Source organism: Oncorhynchus gorbuscha, linkage group LG03, assembly GCF_021184085.1.
Source record: "Oncorhynchus gorbuscha isolate QuinsamMale2020 ecotype Even-year linkage group LG03, OgorEven_v1.0, whole genome shotgun sequence".
Classification (NCBI taxonomy): domain Eukaryota; kingdom Metazoa; phylum Chordata; class Actinopteri; order Salmoniformes; family Salmonidae; genus Oncorhynchus; species Oncorhynchus gorbuscha.
In genome coordinates, this window is record NC_060175.1 from 17,902,745 (window position 1) to 17,920,665 (window position 17,921).

The 17,921-nt window shown below is 40.6% G+C and overlaps 1 long non-coding RNA gene across 3 annotated transcripts; it reads right to left on the reverse strand.

Annotated features, from left to right (window-relative positions):
• Nucleotides 1-2,988: 2,988 nt before the first annotated feature.
• Nucleotides 2,989-10,029, reverse strand: LOC124018734. Of its 3 annotated transcripts, XR_006835670.1 has the most exons (6): nt 9,994-10,028; nt 9,588-9,700; nt 5,048-5,154; nt 4,720-4,930; nt 4,384-4,603; nt 2,989-3,782 (listed from the first exon to the last, which is right to left on the reverse strand). It is a non-coding gene; the product is annotated as an uncharacterized LOC124018734 (long non-coding RNA). The 3 variants fall into 3 exon arrangements; XR_006835668.1 differs by lacking the exon at nt 9,588-9,700 and having other exon boundaries at nt 9,994-10,029; XR_006835669.1 differs by lacking the exon at nt 9,994-10,028 and having other exon boundaries at nt 9,588-9,979.
• Between the last annotated feature and the right edge of the window lie 7,892 nt (nt 10,030-17,921).

Here is a 17,921-nt window from a genome sequence, read left to right on the forward strand (position 1 = left end):
ATAAGGAAGCCAGGGCCCTAGAAGCCTCCCCACCAAAAACTGAACGGTCAAAAACCCGAATCATCTCCTCTTTAAAGTTCTGGAAATCGTTAGAGCAAACAGCCCTTGCCTCCCAGATAGCTGTGCCCCATTCTCGAGCCCGGCCAGTAAGGAGTGAAATGACGTAAGCAACCCGAGCTCTCTCTCTAGAGTATGTGTTGGGTTGGAGAGAGAACACAATCTCACATTGCGTGAGAAAGGAGCGGCACTCAGTGGGCTGCCCGGAGTAGCAAGGTGGGTTATTAACCCTAGGTTCTGGAGGCTCGGCAGGCCAGGAAGTAACAGGTGGCACGAGACGTAGACTCTGGAACTGTCCAGAGAGGTCGGATACCTGAGCAGCCAGGTTTTCCACGGCATGGCGAGCAGCAGACAATTCCTGCTCGTGTCTGCCGAGCATGGCTCCTTGGATCTCGACGGCAGTGTAACGAGCGTCTGAAGTCGCTGGGTCCATTACGGTCGGTTCCTTCTGTCATGCAGGTGAAAGAGGACCCAAACGCGACTTAACAGAAACAGAGTTTATTAAAGTCCAAAACGGAATAACAGAAATCCTCTAGACTCGTAGAGGGGAAACAACTGGAGAAGCGGCCACAGACTGCAGGTCGCTTCGGGTAGGCGCAGGCCGTAGTCGACTGAGACACCTGCTCACACGCAGCATCTGATGAAGGCACAAAACACGACAGGACAGGGTGATACACAATCACGGCAAAAACACGACAGGACAGGGCGAAACGCAATCACAGCATGGTGAATACAATACAAGGAACCGACGGAACAGGAACGGATCACAAAGGAATAAATAGGGACTCTAATCAGGGGAAAGGATCGGGAACAGGTGTGGGAAGACTAAATGATGATTAGGGGAATAGGAACAGCTGGGAGCAGGAACGGAACGACAGAGAGAAGAGAGAGCGAGAGAGTGAGAGAGGGAGGGGGAGAGAGAGGGATAGAAGGAGGGAAAGAACCAAACAAGACCAGCAGAGGGAAACGAATAGCATGGGGAGCACAGGGACAAGACATGACAATAAATGACAAACATGACAAAATGTATCTCAAATAATGTCTTGTTGTCACAGAGCTGTTGGTTCTTACCTGTAGTAATGAGATATATTGTGGTTTCAGCTCCTCCTCTATTATGTAATAATTAGATATATTGTGGTTTCAGCTCCTCCTCTATGATGTAATGAGATATATTGTGGTTTCATCTCTTCCTCTATGATGTAATAATGAGATATATTGTGGTTTCAGCTCCTCCTCTATGATGTAATGAGATATATTGTGGTTTCAGCTCTTCCTCTATGATGTTATAATGAGATATATTGTGGTTTCAGCTCCTCCTCTATGATGTTATAATGAGATATATTGTGGTTTCAGCTCCTCCTCTATGATGTAATAATGAGATATATTGTGGTTTCAGCTCCTCCTCTATGATGTAATAATGTGGTATGTTGTGGTTTCAGCTCCTCTATGATGTAATAATGAGATATATTGTGGTTTCAGCTCCTCCTCTATGATGTAATAATGAGATATATTCTGGTTTCAGCTCCTCCTCTATGATGTAATAATGAGATATATTGTGGTTTCAGCTCCTCTATGATTTAATAATGACATATTGTGGCTTCAGCTCCTCTATGATGTAATAATGAGATATATTCTGGTTTCAGCTCCTCTATGATGTAATAATGAGATATATTGTGGTTTCAGCTCCTCTATGATTTAATAATGACATATATTGTGGTTTCAGCTCCTCTATGATGTAATAATGAGCTATATTGTGGTTTCAGCTCATCCTCTATAATTCTGATTGTCTGAAAGGAGCAGTGTACTTGTCTTGTTTAGTCATATGTGCTTTCAAGTCTCAGTATTGATGCAGTTTTCTCCTGCTCTTCAGAGTTGCTATCTTGTAATGGTAGAAAAAGTTTGATTAATTTTGAGTCCTATATCGTATCCAATGTCAGGACCCGGTTTCCCAAAGTCATCTTAAAGGCTAAGTTCATCATTACAACCACAGGATCCGAAAATCATCTCAATCACTGTAATATGATTTTGGGAAACCGGGCCCTGGTAAACTACACCTATAACTGATGCAAGCTGAATGCTACAGTGTGAGGGACTTTACCCAGGACAGCTGGCATGAATTCACTGTCATAAAAAGTAAGTCACATGTAAAGTATTTTGATGACCTATCACCAGTCACACAAACAAACATGAACACACACTATGTTTGGAAATAGAAAATCCTCCAGTGGAAAGTGCTTGAATTCAATGCAGTTAGGTTCAGCCAAATCTGCTTTATTTCCTGAATATCCCTCGCTGGTTGAGCGTTATTGGTGACCATTGCCTGACCCTGGGCTGTGACTCTAACCCCCTCTACAGGCCATAACTACATACAATTGACATTTTATGGGCATTTCTGAAGAAACTTTCTGTGCTTGTTCCAGCTGTCAAAAAGTATTCTATACTAGTGTGAGAAGATGAAATAATGGGATTACCAGTGGGTTAGGATAGTAGTTTGGTGTAACATTATGGGAAGACATGATCAGCTTTTACTGTGCTACATGTAAGCTGTTCCACACTTACAGATAGAAACAAAAAACAATAGCATGTATTTGCTTTAATCATAGAATAAGGATTGACAGTTACAATATGGCTTTGTATTTATATGTAATTGATCAGCAGTCATGTACATAACTGTATTCTTAAGACAATAAGAGCTAATGATTAACAAATCAAACATATCTACGAAAAATAAATAACAGGTTTATACTCCACTAAGCTTAGACTAAATCAAATCAAATGTTATTGTTGACATACACATATTTTGCAGATGTTATCACAGATGCGGCGAAATGCTTATGTTTCTAGCTCCAACAGTGCAGTAATACCTTACAATAAACACAAATCCTGCCCCCCCCCCCCCCCCCCCCCCCCCCCCCCCTCAAATTAAGCAAATCAGAGTCCGGAATACATATATTTAAAAAATAATGGCATGTATAGTCAGTATATGAATAGAAAAGGTGTGTACAGCAGTAGTTATATAGGATGAGCCTTAACTAGAATACAGTATATACATATGAAGTGGGTAAAACACTAGGTAAGCATAATTAAAGTGACTATGTCTTTAAGGTATAGGGCAGAGTACTAGGTGTTTTTGAATGTTACGTTCGATCAAGTCACTATAATATCTTAACTTGTTTTCAAGCAGTAGCTCGGTGGTTGATTCAACATTGTATAGTAAGAAACTATCAGCTCTAACTATTTTTCCATTGTCATGGCACGATCTTTAGAGGCTTCCGTTTAGAGAAGTTACAAAAGCAAGGAAAGACTGTCTCATTAAAAGTTTGTGTGATTGTGTGGAGTTGTGTTTTATTCATAGGATCAGAGAATGACAGCTCTCCTCTGTCCCAGTCCAGTTTCACTCTGATCCTCTGGGGTGTCTGTCTCACTGTGAGGGGAATGGTTGGCTTTGGTGGGGATTCTGCTGACTATTCACCTTCAGAATTATAATCCACTGCGTATACGCTGTACAGATTCTGTGATCACACTCAGAGCCCATGCGTTTTCCCCAACCTCAACATCCCAGAAGTGTGTCCCTGAGTTAAAGCCCTCAAAATCCAGAACAAATGCATGATCAAACCTCTCTGTGATGTCAGGAAGCTTTTGAGCCACACCGAATCTCACACTGGTCAAATCCTCAGACAGAATGAGACTTGGGTGAGCAGTCTTGGGGTTCAGAGTCACAGAAGCTAGACAGGAAGTAGACTGTCAGACCTGGGTTCAAATACATGATTTATGTATTGGAGTTTTTTTCAAAAACATAGCTCAAAACAACTACCCTATTTGAAGTATTGGAATGTCTACTTGTAAAATTCTACCAAAAGGTTTTTGAAAGTGTTGTCAAAGACTTTCCTGTTTCCAAATACATTCCAATATTCTTAAATCACTATATCTAGATCAGTGGATGCTGCTGAGAGAAGGATGGCTCACAATAATGACTAGAACGAAGCGAATGGAATGGCATCAAACAAAAGGAAGCCATGTGTTTGATGTTTTTGATAACATCCCACTCATTCCGTTCCAACCATTACCACGAGCCTGTCCTCCCCAATTAAAGTGCCACCTGTGATCTAAATACTTTTTTAAACGTGTATTTTTCAGTAATTGAAGCACTACATTATATGTAATTGATTCAGGCCTAGACTCTAGAGGGCGCTTTCACGCAACACCTTTTTCGTCTTAGTCCAGGACCAAGCAACGTCTCACAATTGCATACTTTTAAAAAATGGGCATTATGTATTCACTTAAGTTAGTAAATAAATGTGTTCATTGTAACATAATCATACTCACTATATTGAAAAACCTCTGTAACAATTTCCTGTATCTTCACACATGATCTATGCAGGTTGCCAAGATGCTTGGCCACATGGATCAGTGGTTCTGAAACCTTCTCTGGATTCGGCAGTGTGCACCATCAGTTGTACTGTGGGGTTGGCATAACTTTGTTAAGAACCACAGAGAAGAGAGACAAGAGGCAGATCACTTACCTTTTCACTGTGGCCTTATAGTTCTGCAGAAGAACAAAATACCAAATGAATAATACATGTAAACAGTGCAATACATGATATCAAATTAGTTCATCAAGAAATGTATCTCAAATAATATCAACAAGTTATTGGTTCTTACATGCAGGAATGAGACGTCTTCTGCTTTCAGCTCCTTCTCTACGGCTCTGTGTCTGAAAGTGATGATATCCCTCCGCTCATCTCCTCAATCATCTCACTGTTCTTCTCTTCCTTCTTCAGAGTAGCTAGTCTGGCTGCCTTTGTCCTCTCAAAGTAACTGGTGAAGCTTCTCAAACTCCTTCTCAATCTGCCTCTCTGTCCTGGGCCTGTAGCTGGAGGCCGTGAGAGAAATATGTCAAATATACTTGAATATAACTACCATTCTTACATTCAGTACACAAACTCACGTCTGCGCAGTTGTATTGAACAGCATTATTCAGCAAACTCACCTTAATTTATGTTTCATCACAGGTTAGTTTTATTTCTTTAAAGACCTTCAACTTTCACAGCAGCTTAGAATGATGGTACAGGGCTTCAATGGAGTTGTGAGTTCCGCCTGGAATGAAAAATGGACACTACTTTGAAGAAAGTCTATTTGGGTTTTTATTACTTTATATAAATATGCTGGTATAAAATGTCCAAACCTCAGCAGATTGAGGTTGTAGTCATAAATGTATTGAACTACAGGTAATTCAACAACCTGCCCGCTCGACCCTATCCCCTCCTCTCTTCTCCAGACCATTTCCGGAGACCTTCTCCCTTACCTCACCTCGCTCATCAACTTATCCCTGACCGCTGGCTACGTCCCTTCTGTCTTCAAGAGAGCGAGAGTTGCACCCCTTCTGAAAAAACCTACACTCGATCCCTCCGATGTCAACAACTACAGACCAGTATCCCTTCTTTCTTTTCTCTCCAAAACTCTTGAACGTGCCGTCCTTGGTCAGCTCTCCCGCTATCTCTCTCAGAATGACCTTCTTGATCCAAATCAGTCAGGTTTCAAGACTAGTCATTCAACTGAGACTGCTCTTCTCTGTATCACGGAGGCGCTCCGCACCGCTAAAGCTAACTCTCTCTCCTCTGCTCTCATCCTTCTAGACCTATCGGCTGCCTTCGATACTGTGAACCATCAGATCCTCCTCTCCACCCTTTCCGAGTTGGGCATCTCCGGCGCGGCCCACGCTTGGATTGCGTCCTACCTGACAGGTCGCTCCTACCAGGTGGCGTGGCGAGAATCTGTCTCCTCACCACGCGCTCTCACCACTGGTGTCCCCCAGGGCTCTGTTCTTGGCCCTCTCCTATTCTCGCTATACACCAAGTCACTTGGCTCTGTCATAACCTCACATGGTCTCTCCTATCATTGCTATGCAGACGACACACAATTAATCTTCTCCTTTCCCCTTTCTGATGACCAGGTGGCGAATCGCATCTCTGCATGTCTGGCAGACATATCAGTGTGGATGACGGATCACCACCTCAAGCTGAACTTCGGCAAGACGGAGCTGCTCTTCCTCCCGGGGAAGGACTGCCCGTTCCATGATCTCGCCATCACGGTTGACAACTCCATTGTGTCCTCCTCCCAGAGCGCTAAGAACCTTGGCGTGATCCTGGACAACAAACTGTCGTTCTCAACTAACATCAAGGCGGTGGCCCGTTCCTGTAGGTTCATGCTCTACAACATCCGCAGAGTACGACCCTGCCTCACACAGGAAGCGGCGCAGGTCCTAATCCAGGCACTTGTCATCTCCCGTCTGGATTACTGCAACTCGCTGTTGGCTGGGCTCCCTGCCTGTGCCATTAAACCCCTACAACTCATCCAGAACGCCGCAGCCCGTCTAGTGTTCAACCTTCCCAAGTTCTCTCACGTCACCCCGCTCCTCCGCTCTCTCCACTGGCTTCCAGTTGAAGCTCGCATCCGCTACAAGACCATGGTGCTTGCCTACGGAGCTGTGAGGGGAACGGCACCTCAGTACCTCCAGGCTCTGATCAGGCCCTACACCCAAATAAGGGCACTGCGTTCATCCACCTCTGGCCTGCTCGCCTCCCTACCACTGAGGAAGTACAGTTCCCGCTCAGCTCAGTCAAAACTGTTCGCTGCTCTGGCTCCCCAATGGTGGAACAAACTCCCTCATGACGCCAGGACAGCGGAGTCAATCACCACCTTCCGGAGACACCTGAAACCCCACCTCTTTAAGGAATACCTAGGATAGGATAAAGTAATCCTTCTCACCCCCCCCTTAAAATATTTAGATGCACTATTGTAAAGTGGTTGTTCCACTGGATGTCATAAGGTGAATGCACCAATTTGTAAGTCGCTCTGGATAAGAGCGTCTGCTAAATGACTTAAATGTAAATGTAAATGTAATTCAACTAGTAAATTGAATTACGTTTTGCAGTAGCTTCGTGGTAGATTAACTCAATTCAAATCTTGGTAGTGTTTTCAGTAGTTCATTACTTAGTGGTGTATCTAACTACTAAAGAACGACACTACTTTTTTTCTATCCTTCTCGTTCTGGCTGAAATTACATTTTTGCATCTACCTATCAATTCTGAGATTTGTTGGTATTTTGGCCCATTAATATTAGTATGTTCAAAAAGTAAACATTAAAATGTCAAATTTTGTTTATTTATCCTTTCATATATTCTCCAGACTTGCCCAATTTATTTTAAATCAGATTTTATTTTAAACAATTTGACATATGTATTTAGTATTTTACAGATTGAAAGCTGAAAACAGTATTCATCCACAATCTGTTCTGGACAAGTCCGGTCCTAAAAGAAGGATTGAAAATTGAAAAACACATTTGACACCAGAAAAGCTCAATACGCAAACTTGAGTCTGTCGTCAAACATCTGGGTCCAAAGTAAAACACAGAACGGTCAGTCCTCCTGTGTACAGAGCCCTTTTAATATTTTACGTGAAAACACCAGACCGTTCATTTAATAGCCAGGGATTTGCTCAAATGCAAATACCGTATGTGCATATTTAATCTGATATCACCACATGTACATATTTAATCTGATATCACCACATGTACATATTTAATCTGATATCACCACATGTGCATATTTAATCTGATATCACCACATGTGCATATTTAATCTGATATCACCACATGTACATATTTAATCTGATATCACCACATGTGCATATTTAATCTGATATCACCACATGTACATATTTAATCTGATATCACCACATGTACATATTTAATCTGATATCACCACATGTGCATATTTAATCTGATATCACCACATGTGCATATTTAATCTGATATCACCACATGTGCATATTTAATCTGATATCACCACATGTGCATATTTTAATACAATATGCTCTTTAATTACTTTTTACTTTTATTTCTTATTCTTATCCGTATTTTTTTAAACTGCATTGTTGGTTTGGGGCTGTAAGTAATCATTTCACTGTAAGGCCTACACCTGTTGTATTTGGTGCATATGACTAATAACATTTTATTTTGATTTGACAATATTTCAGAGAAATTTTAATACAAAAACTATCTGTGTCTACATATTTGTGTCTACATTCAACTGGTAAAACCTGATTGCGATATGATTATGGGGGACAAATACCCTCAGGTGCGTGCGGTGGCTAGCCGTAAGTTTCGTTTTTGCGTATTTTACTTTCGGTTTTGTACACCAGCTTCAAACACTGAAAATACTTATATTTTTGGTTATACCATGGCATTGTTGAATACTTGTTTCTGATTGGCAGTATAGAGCGTGCATATTTAAACGGTATAATTCATTAACTATAGTTCATTCTTACATGTTATATGTTTGAGCTCCTTATCAAAGCAAACGTCAAATTGCTTTCATAACAGCAAGCTGGGACTGATGGTTTGGTTAACTAAACTAGCGATTCTGTTTGTTTGTTTGTCTGTTTGTTTATCAAGGCAACTACTGTGTATCTCGTAAACTTTCTAGCTACTTCACTGGACGTTGAATGTGTTAAATTACAGCCATGGTATGAAAGGGATAATAAATTCGTGGCTCTGTGCGTTCACTGGGAAATAATGCAACTCCGTTCTCTGGGAAATAATGCAACTCTGTTCTCTGGGAAATAATGCAACTCTGTTCTCTGGGAAATAATGCAACTCTGTTCTCTGGGAAATAATGCAACTCCGTTCTCTGGGAAATAATGCAACAACGTTCTCTGGGAAATAATGCAACTCCGTTCTCTGGGAAATAATGCAACTCCGTTCTCTGGGAAATAATGCAACTCCGTTCTCTGGGAAATAATGCAACTCCATTCACTGGGAAATAATGCAACTCCGTTCTCTGGGAAATAATGCAACTCCGTTCTCTGGGAAATAATGCAACTCTGTTCTCTGGGAAATAATGCAACTCCGTTCTCTGGGAAATAATGCAACTCCGTGGAAGGCTAGTTACACTACGCTAGCGCGTCGTGTTCATTATTTCCACGTTGTTCATTATTTTCCATAGAACGCGTAACCTCTTGTTCATTAACCCTTAATGTTAATTATTGAAAATATATTTCACAGTGGCTTAGAATGATGGTACAATGATTTTCTACACTTGCTTGTTTTGTCACAAACTGATATTAGGCAAACTAATATCTGACTCCAGTGATCTGTTCTTGCAATTTAGTCTATGACATTTACATATTTCACGAAGTAGTGAAATACTTTTTCAAACATTACTTTATTTAGCATTCAATGTAGCTTAACTTTTTCCAGTGTTAGGTAATTGTTAGCTTTGGTAAACTACAGTATATTTTCAGAGTAGCTTCCCCTACTTTATAATTCTGTGCAGCTTCATTGATGGGACAGAACTTGTGGTTTGCATTTTGGTGTTTTTTAAAAGTATGACACACCAAACACACTGGCTGTTTATCATACCAACAGAAAGGTTAGAGTTTCTCGCCATGCAGACCGCAGAGCACCTCAGACCCTCTCATCTGAGAAGCCCACACACAACTTCTTTAAAACCAGGTTAAGGAGGTTCTACCTTTGAGGATCTTCTACAGCAAACGGGACATTCCCGAGATGCCTTTTTGTCTCCATAATTCCTTCAGACCGTCTATACAGCAGATGTGGCTACTCTACAAGAGTATGGGATCCCTGAAGATGACACAGGATAAATCATCTTATTGGAGAGAATGTTTGGAAGCGATTTTCTTTAAGAAATCCCACCCTTTCGCAATATTCTGTAATGGCCTCTGAAGGAAGCAGTATACTTCAGTTTTGTTTAGTCAGACGTGCTTTCAAATCTCAGTATTGATGCAGTTTCTGTTCAGAGTTGCTATCTTGTAGTTGTAGAACGTTGGTTACATTGTATCGTATGTACAACTTTTAGCCAATATAAATATCCCCCAAACTCTTCCCGGATGACACTTCAAACAAAAACCACTCACCCCCATCTTTTGTTTCCTGCAGGGGGCGAAACTGCTTCTTCTTCTTTGACATTATGGCGCTTACACATTTTGTTTGTGCATGCCGCCACCTACTGTGTGGGAGATCACATTTACATTTTAGTCATTTAGCAGACGCTCTTATCCAGAGCAACTTAACAGTAGTGAGTTCATATATTTTCATATTTATTCATACTGGTCCACCGTGGGAATCAAACCCACAACCCTGGCGTTGCAAGTGCGATAATCTACCAACACAGGACCATGTTACATTTTGTGACACCAAAATACAGTGGTGTAAAGTACTTAAAGTAAAAATAGTTGAAAGTACTACTTGAGTGTTTTTTTGGGGCATTTGCACTTTACATTACTACTTATGTTTTTGACAACTTTTTTTTTACTCCACTACATTCCTAAAGAAAATTATGTACTTTCTACTCCGTACATTTCCCCTAACACCCACTATTCCATAACAATAAAAACATTCCATTACTTTAACCCTAACTGATAATACAACTGGCTGACTGCCTGGGAGGGGCTGGACTCTTTCTTCAACACTTCTTACCTCTTCTGCAGTCAAATCTCATACACCCAAGTACTTCTCTGCAGCTGCCATCACAACATATACAGTGGGGCAAAAAAGTGTTTAGTCAGCCACCAATTGTGCAAGTTCTCCCACTTAAAAATATGAGAGAGGCCTGTAATTTTCATCATAGGTACACTTCAACTATGACAGACAAAATGAGAAAAAAAATCCAGAAAATCACATTGTAGGATTTTTAATGAATTTATTTGCAAATTATGGTGGAAAATAAGTATTTGGACACCTACAAACAAGCAAGATTTCTGGCTCTCACAGACCTGTAACTTCTTTAAGAGGCTCCTCTGTCCTCCACTCGTTACCTGTATTAATGGCACCTGTTTGCAACTTGTTATCAGTATAAAAGTCACCTGTCCACAACCTCAAATAGTCTGGTGTCAAAGGACACCAGAAACAAAATTGTAGACCTGCACCAGGCTGGGAAGACTGAATATGCAATAGGTAAGCATCTTGGTTTGAAGAAATCAACTGGGAGCAATTATTAGGAAATGGAAGACATACAAGACCACTGATAATCTCCCTCGATCTGGGGCTCCATGCAAGATCTCACCCCGTGGGGTCAAAATGATCACAGGAACGGTGAGCAAAAATCTCAGAACCACACAGGGGGACCTAGTGAATGACCTGCAGAGAAAATTACAGGCCTCTCTCATCTTTTTTTAAGTGGGAGAACTTGCACCATTGGTGGCTGACTAAATACTTTTTTGCCCCACTGTATTTTCTGTGATTTACGTTCCATTTCTGCTCTACAGTTGATAAGCATGGCAATGAATACTAAGAAGCCAACCTTACTGAAGCACAAATTCACAATGTACCCTTGACCCATCATCCTGTACTTTGTTCACTGCCTCAGCATATGACACCTTGTATTCTACTCTGACATTGACAACCTAAACTGGTCTCTCTTGCACTGGACACTTCTGATCCCCAGCAACATGGGCACCCCATGACTCCATTTTCTCCCACCAATACTACACATTCATTTGGCCCATGACCTCCTGTACAATTCTCACATCTCGGGAATCTCTGTCCTACACACTATTGCAACATGACCATAAGCTTGGCATCTGAAACACCTTAGTGGGTTCGGCACAAAAGCTCTCACGGGATAACTGACATATCCTAACATGAATTTGTCAGGTAAAGACTCTGCTTCAAAACTCAAAAGGACAGACAGTGTCTTCTGAGTTTCCTCATGCTTGCCACCGGGCCTGTGTAGCACAAACGGCGGGAGTTACAGACACAGGGAATCTTCCATTTCAGTTGCTCCACCTCAACACTTAACCGCCACCCCAGTAATCACTCCTTTCAAAGGTACCCTTCACCAGAGAGCAAAGCAAGTCACAGGTCTTCTTCCTCAACACACATCTTCCCTCTGCACTCTACTCTTCTCCTTCTTCCAAGCTGTCCATTATCACAACTTTCCTTTTACAAGACTCTTGCAGTGCCTTGATCCAGTATATTGTTTGGACAACACGCACTAATGTCCTTTCACCAAAACCCAACTTCTGTTCCTTAGCCCAATTTACTAGTCCAGGCAAACTCTGGCCTCTCCATGCTCGCAAGCAGTGGTGTAAAGTACTTACAGTAAGTCAAAATACTTTAAAGTACTACTTAAGTAGTTTTTTGAGGTATCTGTACTTTACTATTTATATTTTTGGCAACTTTTACTTTTACTTCACCACATTCCTATAGAAAATAATGTACTTTTTACCCCATTCATTTTCCCTGACATCGAAAAGTACTCAGTACATTTTGACAGGAAAATTGTCCAATTCATACACTTATCAAGAGAACATCCCTGGTCATCCCTACTGCCTCTGATCTGGCAGACTCACTAAACACAAATGCTTTGTTTGTAAATTGTGTTGGAGTAAGCCCCTGACTATCTGAAATAAATACAAAAAAAGCTAAACACTTCTTATACACAATTATTTTTACTTTTACTTTTGATACTTAAGTATATTTGATCAATTCCATTTACTTTTGATACTTAAGTATATTTCAAACCAAATACTTTAACTTTTACTCAAGCAGTATTTCACTGAGTAACTTTCACTTTTACTTGAGTTATTTTCTATTAAGGTATGACAATTGAGTACTTTTTCCACCACTGCTCGCAAGACAAATAACCAGATGGGTTTTCCTAGTCGATCACCAAACATTACTGTACAAAAAACACCTCACAAGTCATACAACAAATGATCAGTGTGATCATATACCTAACATTTTTAAATACAATTTCAAAATGGTCAGAGAATAACAACATTGGTAGGGCAATTCAAGTGAAGCCAATGTGCAGTGATAATGTATTGGGCCAATTTGTCACGTTCTGACCTTTATTTCCTTTGTTTTGTATTTATTTAGTATGGTCAGGGCGTGAGTTGGGTGGGCAGTCTATGTTTGATTTTCTATGATTTGGGGATTTCTATGTTTCGGCCTAGTATGGTTCTCAATCAGAGGCAGGTGTCATTAGTTGTCTCTGACTGAGAATCATACTTAGGTAGCCTGGGTTGCACTGTTTGTTTGTGGGTGATTGTCTATGTTAGTGGCTTGTGTCAGCACAGGTCTCATTAGTAGCGTCATTGGTTTATTGTTTTTGTTTCTCTTTTGTATAGTGTTGCAGTGTTCAGTGTTCTCTTTATTAAAATTCACTATGAACATATACCATGCCGCATTTTGGTCCATTTTTATACATAACTTTGACACCTTTTGGAAACAGAAGATGCTCTAGACAGGAATGACTGAGTCCATCCAAATGACCTTGATGCCTGGACCCTGTCTGCACATTTCAAGGCCGCGTTCAGACAATTATTCATCAGTGACCCAAGCCCTGCTCTGATAATTGTGTTGCTGAGCTGTTGTAGTGCTGCTGCAAATGTACATTTTCCCAGGAGTGTTGCCAGTCATAATGTAAGCAACCTAATTTATGTTCCTCTTAATGCCTCTGTCAATTCGACAGCTACTGTCAGCAGTAATCATGGGCCTATGAACCTGAGGTATACTGTTAGCACGAAGACTGTTAGGAAGCCCACTGTGAGCAGGTCACCCTGTACTATCAGCTCAAATATCAATATCACTGTAATGTCTACCTCTGATAAGCCTCCCAGCAAAACAATAAAGAAACTCAGAAAAACATTAAAAATATCCCACATTAACATGTGTAGCCTAAGCAACAAGGTTTTATTGAAATAGATAACTTCGTAGAAACAGAGAGCATACATTTACTGGCTATCTCTGAAACTCACTTAAATAATTCATTCGATAATACAGTGGTAGCAATATATGGTTCTAACATCTACAGAAGAGACAGGAATACCAATGGGGGAGGTGTTGGTGTTCATATTCAAAACCACATTTAAAGCTTAGAGAGGATATTATGTCAAATGCTGTTTAAGTAATATGGCTACAGGTTCACCTGCCTCACCTAAAGCCTATTCATGTGGGAAGTTGCTGTAGACCATCACCAAGTGTTAACAGTCAGTAGCTGGATAATATGTGTGAAATGCTTGATAATGTATGTGACATCAACAGAGAGGTACTGTATATTTTCTGGGTGACCTAAATATTGACTGTCTATCATCAAGCTGTTCACTCAAGAAAAAGCCTCAAGCTGTTACCAGTGCCTCCAACCTGTTTCCGGTTATCAGTTATTAACCTACCAGGGTATTTACCAACAGCATCCACGTGTATTGATCACATCTTTACTAATGCTGCAGAGGTCAGCTCTAAAACAGTATCCACAACTAACCGATGTAGTGATCATAATATAGTAGACATACAGTGCCTTGCGAAAGTATTCGGCCCCCTTGAACTTTGCAACCTTTTGCCACATTTCAGGCTCCAAACATAAAGATATAAAACTGTGAAGTATCAACAACAAGTGGGACACAATCATGAAGTGGAACGACATTTATTGGATATTTCAATTTTTTTTAACAAAACAAAAACTGAAAAATTGGGCGTGCAAAATTATTCAGTCCCTTTACTTTCAGTGCAGCAAACTCTCTCCAAAAGTTCAGTGAGGATCTCTGAATGATCCAATGTTGACCTAAATGACTAATGATGATAAATACAATCCACCTGTGTGTAATCAAGTCTCCGTATAAATGCACCTGCACTGTGATAGTCTCAGAGGTCCGTTAAAAGCGCAGAGAGCATCATGAAGAACAAGGAACACACCAGGCAGGTCCGAGATACTGTTGTGAAGAAGTTTAAAGCCGGATTTGGATACAAAAAGATTTCCCAAGCTTTAAACATCCCAAGGAGCACTGTGCAAGCGATAATATTGAAATGGAAGGAGTATCAGACCACTGCAAATCTACCAAGACCTGGCCGTCCCTCTAAACTTTCAGCTCATACAAGGAGAAGACTGGTCAGAGATGCAGCCAAGAGGCCCATGATCACTCTGGATGAACTGCAGAGATCTGCAGCTGAGGTGGGAGACTCTGTCCATAGGACAACAATCAGTCGTATATTGCACAAATCTGGCCTTTATGGAAGAGTGGCAAGAAGAAAGCCATTTCTTAAAGATATCCATAAAAAGTGTTGTTTAAAGTTTGCCACAAGCCACCTGGGAGACACACCAAACATGTGGAAGAAGGTGCTCTGGTCAGATGAAACCAAAATTGAACTTTTTGGCAACAATGCAAAATGTTATGTTTGGCGTAAAAGCAACACAGCTCATCACCCTGAACACACCATCCCCACTGTCAAACATGGTGGTGGCAGCATCATGATTTGGGCCTGCTTTTCTTCAGCAGGGACAGGGAAGATGGTTAAAATTGATGGGAAGATGGATGGAGCCAAATACAGGACCATTCTGGAAGAAAACCTGATGGAGTCTGCAAAAGACCTGAGACTGGGACGGAGATTTGTCTTCCAACAAGACAATGATCCAAAACATACAGCAAAATCTACCATGGAATGGTTCAAAAATAAACATATCCAGGTGTTAGAATGGCCAAATCAAAGTCCAGACCTGAATCCAATCGAGAATATGTGGAAAGAACTGAAAACTGCTGTTCACAAATGCTCTCCATCCAACCTCACTGAGCTCGAGCTGTTTTGCAAGGAGGAATGGGAAAAAAATTCAGTCTCTCGATGTGCAAAACTGATAGAGACATACCCCAAGCGACTTACAGCTGTAATCGCAGCAAAAGGTGGCGCTACAAAGTATTAAATTAAGGGGGCTGAATAATTTTGCACGCCCAATTTTTCAGTTTTTGATTTGTTAAAAAAGTTTGAAATATCCAATAAATGTCGTTCCACTTCATGATTGTGTCCCACTTGTTGTTGACTCTTCATAAAAAAATATAGTTTTATATCTTTATGTTTGAAGCCTGAAATGTGGCAAAAGGTCGCAAAGTTCAAGGGGGCCGAATACTTTCGCAAGGCACTGTATCTAGGAAAACCAAACTTCCAAAGGCTGGGCCTAATTTAATGTAGAAGAGGTCATACAAGAGGGTTAGTAGTGATTGCTATGTTGAAGATTCCTATGTTGAAGATGTAAAGAATATTTATAGATCTATAATAGATGTAAAAAGTATTTGTACAATGGATCCCCATTAGTTCCTGCCAAGGCAGCAGCTACTCTTCCTGGGCTCCATGAAAATGAAGGCAGTTATACAATTTAATAAAATATTACAATACATTAAATGTGTGCCCTCAGGTCACTAATCTACTACCACATATCAAAAAAACAAAATCTGTGTGTATAGTGTATTATCATCCGTGTGTATGCATGTGTCTGTACCTGTGTGTGTCTCATCACAGTCCCCGCTGTTCCATAACGTATAATTGTATCCATTTTTTAAATCTAATTCTACTGCTTGCATCAGTTACTTGATTTGGAATAGAGTTCCATGTAGCCATGGCTCTATGTAGTCATGTGTGCCTCCAATAGTCTGTTCTGGACTTGGGGACTGTGAAGAGACCTCTGGTCACATATCCAGTCCTTAATTTGAGCCAGATCCTGTTCCACCCCTCAGTTTTGGACTATTTTGTTCTGGAACCTATCCGGTACCTCTCGTGGCATGAAAAGTAATTTTAACTTTTCGCAAAGTACATTTTTTTATTTAAAGTGATTGAAGGTTATTCGAGTTGACTTTTCATTAATTCCCCTGCCCCGACAAAACAGGTTATGTGAAAAAGTCGATTTTCAGCCCTGGCCTAATATTCTATAAATTGATTCGCATTTGGTCCCGGGTTTATGGTTTGTGCAAAATTGTAACCTATGTTTGAGACCAAAGCTTGGTCTTGGCTGTGTTAGAAGCACACAAGTAACTCTTACATAACTACAATGAGATTAACTTTTTATGATCTCTCTCCCTCTCTGCTCTGATAGACTGCAGCGCACCTGATAAATTGAAATACATTTGCCAAAATTATAGAATTACTGATGTCTGTTCAGAATGAAATTAAATCATTCAGAATAGCCTACTACACCATGAGAAGGACTATAATTCACCCACAGAGGATCAATAGCTTAATCTTTTTTTAATAGCCTAGCTGTGGATTGTAGCCCAATAACAAGGAATAGCCTATAGTCGGGAACACGCTACAATCTAGGAGAAAAAGCAGCATGCAGAAAAAATAGAACTTTTGCAATATTTCAAATACAATCGGGGGAAAACACAGGTTGGAAAGCTCACTGGTTACCATAACAACACCCACCCGTAGCCTTTCCTTCCAGTTCTATGCTGCCAATGACTGGAATGAATTGCAAAAATAGCTGAAGTTGGAGATCTCCCTCATTAAATTTAAGCATCAGCTATCTGTACAGTTTACTGATCGCTGCAGCTGTACACAGCCCATCTGTAAATAGCCCATCCAACTACCTACCTCATCCCCATATTGTTTAATTCACTTTTTTTGCTCTTTTGCACACCAGTATTTCTACTTGCACATCATCATCTGCACATCTATCACTCCAGTGTTAATTTGCTAAATTGTAATTACTTCCACTATTGGCCTATTTATTGCCTTACCTCCTCACGCCATTTGCACACACTGTATATAGACTTTTTCTATTGTGTTATTGACTGTACGTTTGTTTATTCCATGTGTAACTCTGTGTTGTTGATTGTGTCACACTGCTTTGCTTTATCTTGGCCAGGTCTCAGTTGTAAATGAGAACTTGTTCTCAACTGGCCTACCTGGTTAAATAAAGGTGTTCTCAACTGGCCTACCTGGTTAAATAATGGTGAAATATATATATATTTTTATCAGCTAATGTCACTTTTTGTGTTAACCTCAGAGCTTATTGTCACCGTTAATTTATGAATGGCTGAGCAAACCAGAATTAATGAATGGCTGAAAAAACCAGAAT